The sequence below is a fragment of the Protopterus annectens genome, chromosome 6.part0, assembly GCF_019279795.1.
Source record: "Protopterus annectens isolate FY-2018-M chromosome 6.part0, PAN1.0, whole genome shotgun sequence".
Taxonomy (NCBI): domain Eukaryota; kingdom Metazoa; phylum Chordata; order Ceratodontiformes; family Protopteridae; genus Protopterus; species Protopterus annectens.
In genome coordinates, this window is record NC_056737.1 from 95,028,303 (window position 1) to 95,042,633 (window position 14,331).

The 14,331-nt window shown below is 42.6% G+C and overlaps 1 protein-coding gene across 2 annotated transcripts in view; it reads right to left on the reverse strand.

Annotated features, from left to right (window-relative positions):
• The window catches only part of GPATCH2L (G-patch domain containing 2 like), a 2,618,649-nt gene that overhangs the window by 575,933 nt on the left and 2,028,385 nt on the right, over positions 1 to 14,331 (reverse strand). The window lies entirely within an intron of this gene.

The following is a 14,331-nucleotide window of genomic DNA, read 5'->3' on the forward strand; positions in this document are numbered from 1 at the left end:
TTTGAATTTTCCCTTAGAACTAGCTAGTTTATCAACAGTAGCACTAAGACCTGTATACCTGTGACTAGCATTTGGTCTAAAACTCGCTAAAAAGCTCTAGGAAGCCTTAAATTGTTACAAGCGCTCACTTCTCCTTGGTAATAAGGAGAAAATAGTCATAGGCACTAGACAGCCTACAATTGCTAAGTACCTTGCCAAAAAGTAAGGGAAACAACAGCTCTTATACTACACAAAGAAAGCACCTAACCAGGCATGTCCAAAGGTCAGCTTCTGGTGATTTATCCTGTCCACCTGGTGAATCTGGGCATACTGGGGCAATGCAGCAATTGCCTCATGTACACAGACGACCCTCTCCTCCTACCATCAAACACTACAACCTGGGAGAGATGCACTTACATAGCCAAACTGGAAGCAAAGCCCTCTCCAGCCAAGATTGTGCTAGACAGTTAAGAGGAGAAGGTTAACACTCACACAAAACCTCAAACAACACATATCCGTTCAAAACCCACACCACAAAAACCCATACATAGCAACACAAAACCCACATATGCGGAGGCTCTTAACATTAACCAGCCCAAGCAACAAGGACCTCCGAAGCTGAAATGCAAACAAACACCATCCCCAAACAAAACCAAAGCATCATACAGTTCACAACACCAGTGTTCCACCCAACAGTAGCCCCTAAGGCAAGACAACGTACCCAACACTTTAGTCATAGGTGACTCCATAGTCATGCACACTGATGTCCCACTCACCAGGCTGAACAAGAAAAAAATTACAGCTAGTTGCCTTTCAGGTGCCAGGATCAGTCACATAACACATGCACTCAAGTCACTCCACAACAGGTACAAATATGGCTCTGTCATTGTCCATGTTGGAGTAAATGACTTCAGACGTACCTCCCTGGACTACATTAAGAGAGACATGGAAGAGCTCTCGAAACATGTAGCCCATGCAGGTTTGACCCTATCCCTGAGTAGCATCCTGCTATTGCTCAGAATGATACAACAGTATAAGGACAAAATGATTGACTTCAATAATTGGCTAACCTTTTGGTGTCATTCAAAGGGGATCCAGTATTTGTCTGACTGGGACGACATGTTCGGCAAACCATGATGCTTTGCAAGAGATGGTTTGCACCCAGGAATGTAATTTTTTTGAGGGGGTACCAGTTGTGATTTCTTTTCATTTATGGTGTACCCAAGACAAGTTAGAACCCTTTTTACAAACGCCAGATGCTTTAGAAGAATGTCCTCATTTTCTGCCTGAATTAGACAATCGTCCAGGTATGGATATATCTGAACATTTCTTTGCCTGCAAAATGCAATTACTGGAGCCAAGCACTTTGTGAAGACCCAGGGCGCAGTAGATAAGCCAAAGGGCAGTGCAGAGAACTGGTAATGAAAGTAGCCTGCTTTGAAGCAGAGGTATCTTCTGCAAAATTCCCTGATTGGGATATGCAGGTAAGCCTCTTTTAAGTCTAGAGTTACCAACCAGGCATCTTTGTCTAGCATAGGTAGTAACTGTTGAAGAGTCAGCATCTTGAATTTTGGAATGTCCATTAATGTATTTAGAGTGGATAAGTCCAGAATTGGACGTCATGATTTGTCTTTTCTGGGTACCAGGAAAAGTCTTGAATAGAAACCTTGTCCCTTTTCCTCTTCTGGTACTGGCTGAATAGCCCCCATATTCATGAGGGACAGAACTTGTTTCTGGGCCTCTGCCCACTGATTTGACGGCAGATCTGGCCATCCGTTTTGGATTGGCCACGTGTGGAAATGAACCCATTTGTCCTGGGTAATAAGTTGCCAGTTTCGTGCATGAAGTGCCAGTTTTCCCCCCAAGGGGGGGGGGGGTGACTAAAAGGTAAGTGCTTGGTGATTGCAGAGGAAAGTCAATGAGACTGTTTACCATAGGGAGGTGCCTTCTTGTTTCCAGATTTGGAGGTGGAGGCACCCCATTGTTTTGTTCTAAATGTTCCTTGTGACTAAAACCTGGAGCCTTTGGAATGTCTGGGTTTGACTTCAGCGGCTCTCGAGGGAACTGGAAAGGACCAGTTCTTAGTAGGCCAGTGCCTACTAAATCCTGGAGGCTGCACTTGTAAGAAATCTTTAACAGTTTGCATAGATAGACGGTCCTGTTGTAAAGGAGCATCCGACAATTTTGCTTTAACATGGTCAGGCAGAGTTTGCTCTTTGAGCCAAGCTTGCCTTCTTAGCACAGATCCAGTTACAGCTGCCCTGCAAGAGGCCTCCAAGGAATCAAAACCACATTGCAAAGTATGTTTTCCAACTTGTTCAGCTGAATGTAATAAATCCTGCAAATCTTTATTTTCCACACAGTCAGAGATTAACATCATTTTCTGTTTAAGTAGTCCCATGATATGCTGTTGATATTTAAGCATATGAAACTGACAGTTTAAAGCCCTGATTGCCAAGGTTGCAGACGTGTAAACCTTCTTACCCCATCTATCCAGCGCCCTGGAATCTCTATCAGAAGGGGTAGGATTTTTAGCAGTAGAGGCCTTAATGCCCTTGCGACCCTGAGAAATGATTTCAGGATCAGCAGTAGGGTTTTTGAAAAGGAATTTGTGTAAGTCAGGAACCCTGTAGTATCTGTCTGGCTTACTAGGAGCCGGAGGCAGAGAATCAGGAGTCATATTAGATTCTGAAAAAACATCATCAACAATGTCTAGGGAGGTATAGCCAAAGGCCTATGCTGAGGAAGAAGAAGAAAATCCCTAAGTCTCTTTTTAGATTCAGAGAAATCCTGACTTTCCCAGTGGAAATGTTCCCTTAAGGTACATAAAGTTTCTCCAAAAGAGAAATCCTCAGGGGGAGAAGAAGAAGGGATGGCATCTTCTGCATCAAAGTCCTCATAAGTAGGTATAGATAAATCCTGTTCAGTAGAAGAAGAAGAAATAGAATCCTGATCTGAAGATTCAATGTCAGTGCCTTACCTAGGCCTCTGGCTTTTTAGACATAGAAGTAGATTTTGGCCTTAATTTTGAAGATGGTGTCAGTTTAATATACAAATCTTTAGGCCTGAAAACACCATCAGAAGCTGGTGACTGCACAGCGACTATGGACCCTTCTAAGGTGGAGATATACTCCGGTTCAATACTTAAAGCATCTTGCGGCATACTCCGAATGGGTCTCAGTAGAGGCCTGCGAATCAAAAGTAGCGGGTATCAGGGTTTGCGAAAGCACCTCAATGAGTACCGGCGAACTAGCGACTGGCTTAGGAGAAGTAGCGTCGTCGTCAGTTTTGGACCTCGATGGTCTGTCTTTGTCTTTTTCTTTGCGTTTTGTAGGTATTCTGGTAGTCGGATTGCTAACCGACGTCATTTCTGGGTAGTTAAATCGTGAGTCAAAATATTTAGAAGCAAAAATATACTGATGTTTAATAGTGCGTCAATTACATCTAGCAAAAAAACGACAGCAAGGTACACTATGATCAGGGCCTAGGCAAGGAATACAGTACAAATGAAAATCCTTATGAGATATTTGCTTCCCACAAGTAATGCAATTATTAACTTTTACTGACATCGGTAAGGAGCAAGAAAAGGTTTCCCCAACGGGGTACTTAGCTTTTAGTTGAAGTTCTGAAACTCGAAAATGAAAATTTCAGGGGGTCGGCCGACTGGCACTTGCGAACTGCTTCTGCTTCGGGCACCTCGCGGCAAGAAAGACTGATGTAATGGCATTGGCTGCATGTTTTATACCCCTGACAACCTGACGTCATGGAAGAAGGGACAGCAACCGACGCAGGACCCAAGACTTTGTTAATCAGGCCGACTGAGGGCAACCTGTCAGCAGATTACCCAAATGTAATGATTGCAACAGTGAAACATGAAGAACATCACCACTGCAATACCAGGCTACAACTCACACCACACTTTTCGGCCACCAAACCAGGACCGAAACACTAAAGGTGGAGGAGTGTCCACATTCACCAAGGATAGTCACACCTCAAGGCTGGTTGCCCAACAGAATGCATCCGAAATTCTCCAGGTGCAACTAACACTAGGTAAGACTGCAATACAAATTTTAGCTTGCTACAGTTCCCCCCACCATACCCCAAGATTCTCACTACACCTTTCTAAACATACTGGAAAATATTAAGATACAACCAAACACCCTAATACTGGGTGATTTCAAGTATCTTGCCATTAACTGGGAAAACTACTCCTGTACCAACACCTTTGCTCAACGGATCTTGGAATTCATAAATTCCAATGCCATAGAGCAACTAATTCATAGTCCCACCAGGGGTACCTATATTTTAGACCTGGTCATTACCAACATGGGAATTCAATGCTCCACACCAGTGGTCACCCCCTCATTAGTCAGATCAGACCGTAAGCTAATCACCCTTGACATCCACATCCCACCCCCGCCCCCCTTTCAGAAAATCTCCGTAAAAAACTTCTCCAAAGCCAACTTCATGCTTCTCAAGTCAGAAGTAAACTTCATGACACCAATGCAGATAGGAACTGGAAGTTCAACTGCTGAATCCTACAATAAGGTGCTGTACAAGCACATTCACTCTTGCATGGACCAAGCCATCCCAAATAGAACCAAGACGCTGTCCTCTAAAAAAAGGAAGCCAATCTGCTGGTCCCCTGCCATAAACAAGCAGTACAACCGAAGGAAGAAACTGTTGCAGAAAAGAGGAAGAACCTAGGATTCAAAAAACTCCCTCACCAGCCTCAGTAGAAAGCTGAGATCCCTCATAATATCTTCCAAAGCTAGTTATGAAAACAAAATTGCCAAAGATTCCAAAGACAACCACAAGGCATTCTACAGCTAAGTCAAGAATCTAAATGGCAATACTCAGATCTGCTCTGAGCTACAGCAGAATGGCACTAGATATACTGATCCCAAGGATATCGCCAGTATCCTGGCAGACAGATTCAGTGCCAACTTCACCCCCCTCTCACCCCCTAAAGGGCCCATCTCAACACAGAAAGAATGCCAAATTCTGGTAATCACGGCCACTCAGGTAAAAAATGCACTCTCCAAAGCCAAGAATACAGCATCCATGGAACCAGACAACTCCCGGGCTGTGTAATGCATGAAATACAAAATGAACTGGCACCTCACCTATGTATCATGTTTAACCATACTCTCACCTCAGGCTTCATGCCCACAGAATGGCACACAGCTACAGTCATTCCACTCCACAAGGGGGGATCCATTTTGGATCCCAGGAACTACCGTCCCATCAGTCTGACAAGCCTGATCTGCAAGGCCATGGAACGTATTATCATGGAACTTATAAACAAAGACAGTGGCAACATTCAAACACTGGACCCCACCCAGTTTGGGTTCGTGAAGGGCCGATCTTGCCTCCTCAAGGACTCTGGCTTACAAAGTTCACAGATGACTGCAAGCTGGGAGCCATTATTGAATCCCCAAATGATGTGGATATACTAAAAAAGGGCCTTACCGAAACAGATGCCTGGTGCCAGAGCCATTGGCACAAGCTAAATGCCAAAAAATGTATAGTTGTCCCCTTTTCGAAAAAACACGTACCTGTGAACTACCACATAGATGGCAGTACACTTAACACCAAAAGTGTGATAAGAGACCTAGGAACACAGGTGGGCAATGGTCTCACCTTTGATAACCCCAGAGCCACAACAGTTAGAAAATCCTTCTATGTGGCACACATCACTAAGGGCTTTTCATCCAGAAAAAAGGAGATCATTGTCCCTCTGTACTCATCCCTCATTAGACCCATTATAGAATACAATGTCCCATTTGGTATGTACCTCACAAGACATCTGCAATAACTAGAAAGGCCGCAGGATTACCTCACAAAAAGAATCACAGGCCTAAAGCAGATGCCTTATGCTAACCGTCTAAAGAAACTCCAGCTATACTCTGTCACATATCGCCTACTCAGAGGCTATGTCTGCCTAACATACAAGGCCATATCAAACCCAGAGTTGTTATACATGCTACACTTAAAGAAATACCAATCCCTCTGAGCCACATGTTCCAGGGATCTTAACCTTGTCATCATGATGAATAGAACATGCTTGAGGGATAGGTTCCAGACCCAGAGACTCCCCATACTCTGGAATAGGCTGCCATGTCTGCCTAACATACAAGGCCATATCAAACCCAGAGTTGTTGTACATGCTACATGCTACACTTAAAGAAATACCAATCCCTCTGAGCCACATGTTCCAGGGATCTTAACCTTGTCATCATGATGAATAGAACATGCTTGAGGGATAGGTTCCAGACCCAGAGACTCCCCATACTCTGGAATAGGCTGCCCATACATGTCAGGCAGAGTGCCTCAATGGCCCTCTTCAAGAGGAACCTTGCCGATTGGATGGGAGATAGGAAATTCACCCCGGGGATCACATCAGTAGCCCTGCTAGACAGGGGTCCAGGAAAGTAAATATTTGTGGGAAGCCATAGCAAGGGAATCGTTATATCTAGGCTCATATAGACCCTAGGGCCGACAGCCTAGTACCTACCTATGAACCTATTACATATTCATATATATATTTTTTTTTTTTTAGAGATAATGAGCATATTTGGAGACCATAATGAGTGAAATGTCTGGTTTCATCCATAATTGACCATTCGCAGCTTTCACATTTATGACTGAGTTTTCAGGACAATGAATGACATTCAAGCGATCTAAATGATCTCTACACTGTGCGAGTCGCACGTTATTCACAATAACAGCACCAGTCACACAACATTTCATAAGTAGCACAGCAGACAATATCCGTTCTAATATTTTTTAAATTTCTCCAAGTCTTTTGGGTTTCTAATACCACAACGGGAATGGACCCCCATTCCTAAGTTAAAGTACAATTAAAGTTAATGAAATTCCTATTGTTTTAATCTCTGATGTCAGTCAAAAGTGCTCTTCACCGCACCCGCAATGTGCCCAGTAATGACTCCTTCTGCAATTCATATAGGGTTGCATGTTTTGGTAACATATCCACACACGGATGTAGATTCTTTTTTATAAGACCCATTGCTCCTACTACTATTGGACCTGTCTGGGTATCTTTCTTCTACATTGCTCTCATTTCTGCCTGACAATCCTGACATTTTATTACTCTCTCTCTCTCTGTACGCAAGACACTGTAGTCACTGGGTGTGGCGATTTCAATGATCAATGTTTTTTTATCTTCTTTTCATTGACCAATATATCCAGTTTTCTAGCATCTATCTTTTGAACTGTTGGTAACAGGTGTTCCCTAGTGATGTAGACTTCACCATTTTCTATGATGCTTTGTGCCTCATGTTTCCAGTGTTTTTCAGCCACTTCAATACCATAATGGTTGCACAATCCCCAGTGCAGCAGTCTTGCTGCATTATTATACCTTTCAGTATACAGTCCTTCTGCCATTAATATGTCAGAACCAGCAACAAGGTGTGCAACTGTCTCCAATTCTGTTTTACAAAACTTACATTTGTCTGTTTCTCCCACATGTTCAATGGACTTTGTAAACCAATCTGTATGTAGCCAACTATCTTGGGCCGCCAATATTAACCTTTTATCTCTTGGTTTGAATTTGCCTCTCCTTAACCATTCCTTCATTTGATCCTGATCAACACAAGGTTCTTCCAGAAGTTTTCGATACTTGCAACTACATTTAAGCATTTCCCACATTTCTTGACTTCACATCTGGTCCTTCACCTTCAGTTGCTGCCTGATTTTTTTCTACTTCTGGTTTGATTTCCATTCCTGCTTGATGCCGATATGCTTCTGCTAGATTAAGAGGAGAAATCATCTTAGATTTATTCTCCTCATGTTTCAAAACTTTCACTACATTTGGGTCTTGTGAGTTCAGCAGATATGTGTGCAGTCCCACGACTGCAGATCTATGCATGTAATCAATTTCAAGGAGGCCCATCCCTCCTTTGGAATAAGGAAGATATAATCTTGGTATGCACTGATTTTTTATAAATCGTTTGATAAGCATGAAACATCCTTCTTGTTTTTCTGTCTAATCTATTTAACACATTTTAGGGCCAGTCAATTACTCCAGAACTGTAAATTAGGACAGAAAGAGCAAATTGGTTTATAGCTTGAATTGTGTTCCAAGATGACAATGCTATTTTCAGGATTAATTTAAGACTTCTAAAGTATTCCTTACTAAGTTTTATTAACATCTGTTCATGTTTTCTTGTTAATCCTTCATCATTTCCCAAATATTTATACACTCCCTTTTGCTCAAGTTCTTTTACATCACATTCTTGTCCCAAATTGATGTTTTCTTGGTGCTGCAGTTTTCCTGCTTTAAAGGTTGCTTTTGCACATTTATCAAGACCAAATGACATTCTTATATCATCTGAAAATGTTTTGACATCTTGCAATTGTGCTTTTAGTTTCTCATCTGATGAGCTATACAGTTTTAAATAATCGACAAAGAGAAGATGAAAAGTCTTTATACTTTGTTGTTTTCTAGGAGCCAAATTATAGCCATGGCATAAGCTGTTAAGTAACAGTCTTAATGCTACCCATCGAGTGAACTAATGGATTAATGCTGAGTTGGGAAACTTTGCCGATAATTCTAACATGGGAGACAATGTCAAAGGGATTGGAAGTTCCAGGTTGGCAGCATGGAATGTATACTTCTTATCAAGGAATTCAACCAGGTTCAGCAGACATGATCTACTTTTTACTAAGCTGAACTGGTGTGGGTCCAAGGATATAAGGTCACCTATATTGCTGTTTGTTGGCTCAGGGATAATGCATTCCACAGACTTGGAAATAATATTAGTGTGCTAACAGGCCTGCAGTTCTCAGGGTCAGTAGGAGGGGGACCACCTTTTTGCAAGGGTACAACAACAGCTGTACGCCACACTTCGGGGATGTAATTAGTGGACAAACCCAGTTTGAAGGGTTGATAAAATGTTTTTTTTAGTTTGAATTTGGTGCTTCTCAGTACACACCAAGGGATATTTTTTCAGGAACCATGCATCTTGTGTTAATAATTTTGGAATGTGTCAAAAGGATTTGGTCCAAATTGATTTCTGGAGGGGCAGAGTGAAAGGGATGGGTTTGGAATACAATTTGTCCGCATATACATTAGCAATGTTTATGGGGTCAGAGAAGGAGGCACCATTAGATCCATCTATTGTGGGTCCAGAGATGAAAGTCATTCACTCAGCATCTAAAACCTTCCTAGTCTACACAGCCCTTTCTCCTACCCATAATGGTCTGACAATAATAGATGATACTATGGCACTCAAAATGAAAGCACAACAACAATCTTAACACTTTTCCTGATTGTGTCTGCCACAAGATGGGGAAGGCAGGCATGTTGAAAAAGATGGACCTGATCATACAGGTCTATTGTTATGGCAACTACATAACTTTTAAATCTGGTACAAGGAGGTCCCACCTCATCTACAAGTATGACAGACTCCCAGGCTTATCCTCTTGAATGGTCATCATAGGAAAAATATTTCAAATGACTGTGGCTCTGAAGGAAGACTTGAAATCTAAAGATTGCAACCAGCCTGCAGTATCTAGTGATACTACTGGAGCAGCTGTGTAAGTGTCATCTAATGATGCTTTTCTGAAACAAGCTTGTCAATCAGAGTCACAATCTTCACTGAATATACTGAAGGCACAGCAAGTAATAGTTCATTGTATTTGCCAAAGCAACATTTAATGAGAAAGTCACCTAGACAAGAGACTTTGGAAACTTTGGATCTGAAATGTTTGGTCAAAAATAAATAAATAAATACATGTTAATCTCTTCTTACTGATTTTATCATGTCCATATCTCTCCTATTTGTAGACATACATATGATATTCACCCTATTTGGTACAGTTTTAAAAAAATATAGGCAAATCAATCAACTGATTCAGGTTTGCTTCAGTGACTAAGTTAGGAATAAGCGAAAGGTTAGTCCTTAATGATAATCCATCCTTATGGAAGACTAGTGAAGGAGGTTTGCACATAATGGCCACTAGAAAAAAAAACATGTCTTCAAAGATTGCTATTTCAAATCTGGCAAAATGTGTCATGCACCTCTTAGAAAGCCTTGGTGGAAGTTAGCTATCACAGTAAGAAGCATTTTGATAAAGAATTAACATAGCCCTATAATAAAAAATAATTAAGACTGTTATTGTGGCTTTTGGACACAGCCCAAATAGACTGCCTTTTTGCTTTTGCGTATTTTCCTAGTGGGTCTCTGGGAAAAAAAGTGGATCTGGACGACCTAAGGCAAGGATTTAGAGTCCCTCACATATACTGAAAATGGAATAACCATGTGGTTATCCAAAGGGAGCAAAGTTCCACGTGAGGCTTGTTAAACATGAGTCAGTAGGATTCTGAAGGGCCTCAAGTGATGAGAATTACTGTAGAGCTGTTCATTTTGGAATGAACTTGTGAATAATATTAAATAGAGGAAAGGCATAAAGGAATCATGGGGTTATCCCAGGGACAGGGACATTTCTGGACAAGAACATCCCTGGGGAAGTGGGAATAAGGAAAAATAAGTTACTGCACTTAACACTGGTAGGGAATGCAAACAGCTCACAATAAAGCTTCCCCCACTGATGAAAGAGCTACAGTACTACAGACAGGCTAGGAAACCACTTATTTCCTGCTATCATTTACCAACAATGGCATCTGTCCACCAAATAATTGCCTTCTACAGGAATGACTGACCATCACAAAGTAGTTTCTTGACATAGCCCTTTCTCATCATCGCCTCTCAAGAGATGGGGAAAGAGTGAGTTCCACTCTGCTTTTTTATACATCAAATCACTGCCATGTTGCCTGTGTGGATGGCAACTGCATCCTGAGGCAGAGAGTCCTAAAATGTCTGCAGACTAGGGAGGACTGCAATTTTATCCAGAGCATTCATGTGCAAATTGGCATCTGTACGTTGTGATCATACACCTTAAACTGTCTTTTCTTGAAAATGCTCCACACACCCAGGGGCAAAATCATCCATGGTGACACTGACTACAGAGGTGGAAAACTGAAAAGGGGCTGCCTAATAATAAGCCACCATTTTAGGTGAATTTTACATACTTGACGGAGATCTTTACATGAAATGATCTAAAAATTAAGAGTCCACTGAATGTCTTTATGTGTAACCTGGCATGAAAAACCACATGGACTACAGGTGTTTTAAGTCCAAGTGCACTGAGACAATGAGCTGCTGGGAACAGGTGATACAAAAGCAAAGAATAGTTGTGTAAGAACTTACCATAACTATAGATGTCCTTCTCTTCCATGTTGCAGTATTTATAAGAGTTGGGAGATTGCTGCCTGTAGCATCAGACATCCGGCCAGTGTACCAAAGTCTTTGGATAAGGGGTACATGCAACGTTGCATGTCAGAGCCACAAACCTACGATGGCTATATATGTGATGTCTGCACATACCCAACTCAGAACTGACTGCTGCATACAGCAGTACCCCTGGGAGGCTAGAAGGAAAGAAGCTTTCCAGGCCCACACATGCCACCACTCAAGGAAGTATTTAAGCTGTAGAACTATATGGCAGCTGTTATAACCTATTAAAGAATATAAACAAACCAAAGAAAACCAACAAATAAAGAAGGGGGTAGGAAGGGGGGACTGAATACCGCAACATGAAAGAAAAGGACATCTATGGTTATGGTAAGTTCTTACACAACTATTCGAGGCAGATGCTCTGGTAGAATGGGCTTTCACACTGGAGTTCAATTCTTTCCCATGAAAAGAATAGCAAAATGAGATAGCCTTAGAAACCCATGAGGCAATTGTCTGTTTTGACACTGCCTTGTCCAGGGCTCTAAAAGCTGGTCAGACTTTCTAGTGGATTTGGTCTTATCCAGATAATACCTCAGTTGTCTATGAACATCCAAGGAATGCAAAGTCCTTTCTGAGGAGTTCTGAGGCTGAGGGAAAAAAACAGGTAGATTAAAGGTCTTATTCAAGAAGAGCTCATTAACCACCTTAGGTATGAAAGAAGGACTGGCCCTGAGGGAGACCCTATCTCTATGGAAGATAAGATATGCAGGAGTGGATATAAGGGCTTGGATTTCAGAGACACTCCTGGCAGAAGAAAGGGCCACCAGCAAAACTGTTTTCCAAGTACATACCTCAAGAGATGCTGAATGGGCTGGTTCAAAGGGAGATAATGTGAGTTTTTCAAGCACAAAATTAAGTCACAGGATGGAGGAATAGGCTTACGAGGAGGTCCGATATGGAGGACCCCTTTTAAGAAGAGTTTGACTTCTAGTCTGGATGCCAATGGGGGTACTAAAGGGAGACAAGCGGAGATGGCTGACAAATGCACTTTTACAGAAGAATATGTCAGTCCTGAATTTAGCAGCTCACACAAATAAAAGAGTACCACAGTACTGGAGCAAGTAATGGGTCATGTTTGTTCTTGAGACACCACCATTTAGGTAAGTAATTTCTCCTGGTACTAGGGTTTCCTGGCCTCCTGCAGGACATTGTGTATGTCCTCTGAATACAGGTGTCTAAAGGGGATCAAAATTCTATCACCCATAAGGTCAGTTTGAGATTGAGCACCTGTGGGTGGATGAGGGATCCCCTATCTTGTGTGAGTAGGTCAAACAAGTGAGGTAACCTGTGGTAATTGCCCTTTGCTAACAGAAATAGTAGGGGAAAACAAAGCTGTCTTGGCCAAATGGGGGTCACCAGCAGGATTTTTGGCTTGTCCCTATGAATCTTCAGAAGGACTTTTTGAATCAGTGTGAAGGAGGCAGACAAAGAAACATCCCTTCCCATGAAAAAGAAAAGGCATTGACCTTCCAATGAGGAGTTCTTGTGCAAAACTGGGGCATCTGTCTGTTCTGGGATGAGGCAAACAGATCTGCCTGTGGAATTCCCCACCCGTGAATAAGATCCAAAAGCACCTCCCTGTGAAGCACTCATTCATGAGAGGGTGCTAAGGTTCTGCTGAGGGTGTCTGCCATCACATTATCTGATGAGGGAATGTATACAGCTTGCAGGTGTATATGAAGGTTCACCGCTAGGGACCAACTTTGAATTGCCAAAGTGCAGAGTGGATAAGACCTTGTACTTCTCTGCTTGTTGACATACCACAAAACAGTCATATTGTCTGTGATTACCTTCAAGGTGCCTGGCAGCAGAATCTCTTGGAAGGCCTGCAGTGCTAAGAGAATGGCCCTCAGTTCCTTTATGTTGATGTGGCCCCTTATTCTCTGGGTGGACCACTCCCCCTGAACTTTGTTCTGACTGTTATTGCTGTGCAGGATGGCTCCCCAGCCCAGATCTGATGCATCTGTGTAGAAGTATTGTGTGGGAGGAGGGATCTGCAAGGGTACGCCTTTATTGAGGGTAATGTCTGAAATCCATCATGACAGTTCCTTTTTCAAGCATGGGAGAATAAGGAGTATAACATCCAGAGGATGTGTGCGTTGGCTCCACAAATTCCTCAAGACCCACTGGAATTTCCTCATATGCAGCCTGGCCAAGGGAAGCATGGGATCAAGGAGGCCATGTGGCCCAAGACCCTCAGAAATTCTCTGGCTGAGATGGCTGGGAAAAGGAAGGAGAGATTGGAAGTAGTGGGTGAGGGTTTCCACCTTCTAGCAGGGGACAAAGGCTGACATTATGTCCGCCCTTATCCTGCACCACAAGAAGAAGGTCTTGACTTGGCGTCATTTGGGATTTTTGTAGATTCACTGTGAAACCTAGGTCCTCCAAGATCCTGCACACCATGTCTAAGTGATGGGACAGGGAGTGATACTCCTGATGTAGGATTAGCAGGTCGTCTAGGTGGAGGTAAATTTGTGTGCCCTGCATTCTGCAATGGGCGAGAACAGGAGCTAGAAACTTTGTGAATACTCTAGGCACTGTAGAGAGCCCAAATGGCAATGCAGAAAACTGAAAACGTGAAGAACCCACTGAGAAATGTAGGAATTTCCTTTAGCTGGGGTGAATGAGGATGTGAAGGTAAACATCCTTCAGATCCAGGGATACCATAAACACTTCGTACGGGATAAGAGGTAAGAGATGCTGTAAGATGAGCATCTTGAAGATAGGCACCTTGAGATATTGACTGAGTAAGGATAAGTTGAGAATTGGTCTCCAAGGATCCTTTCTTGGGAACAGAAACATTCTGGAATAAAAACCCTTGGCTGTCTGATCCCAAGAGACATGTTCTATTGTGCCCTGAGATAGGAGCTGATCCAGAATTGCAGGAAAAAGGTGGAGCTGATTTGATGGAGGTTGAGGGATCCCCTTGGAAGGGAGGAACCACCCACCACATCATGAACTAACCGTTTTGTATACCAGAAAGGACTCAATTCTCTGAAGTGATTTTCTGCCACGAGGGTATGGAAAGGGT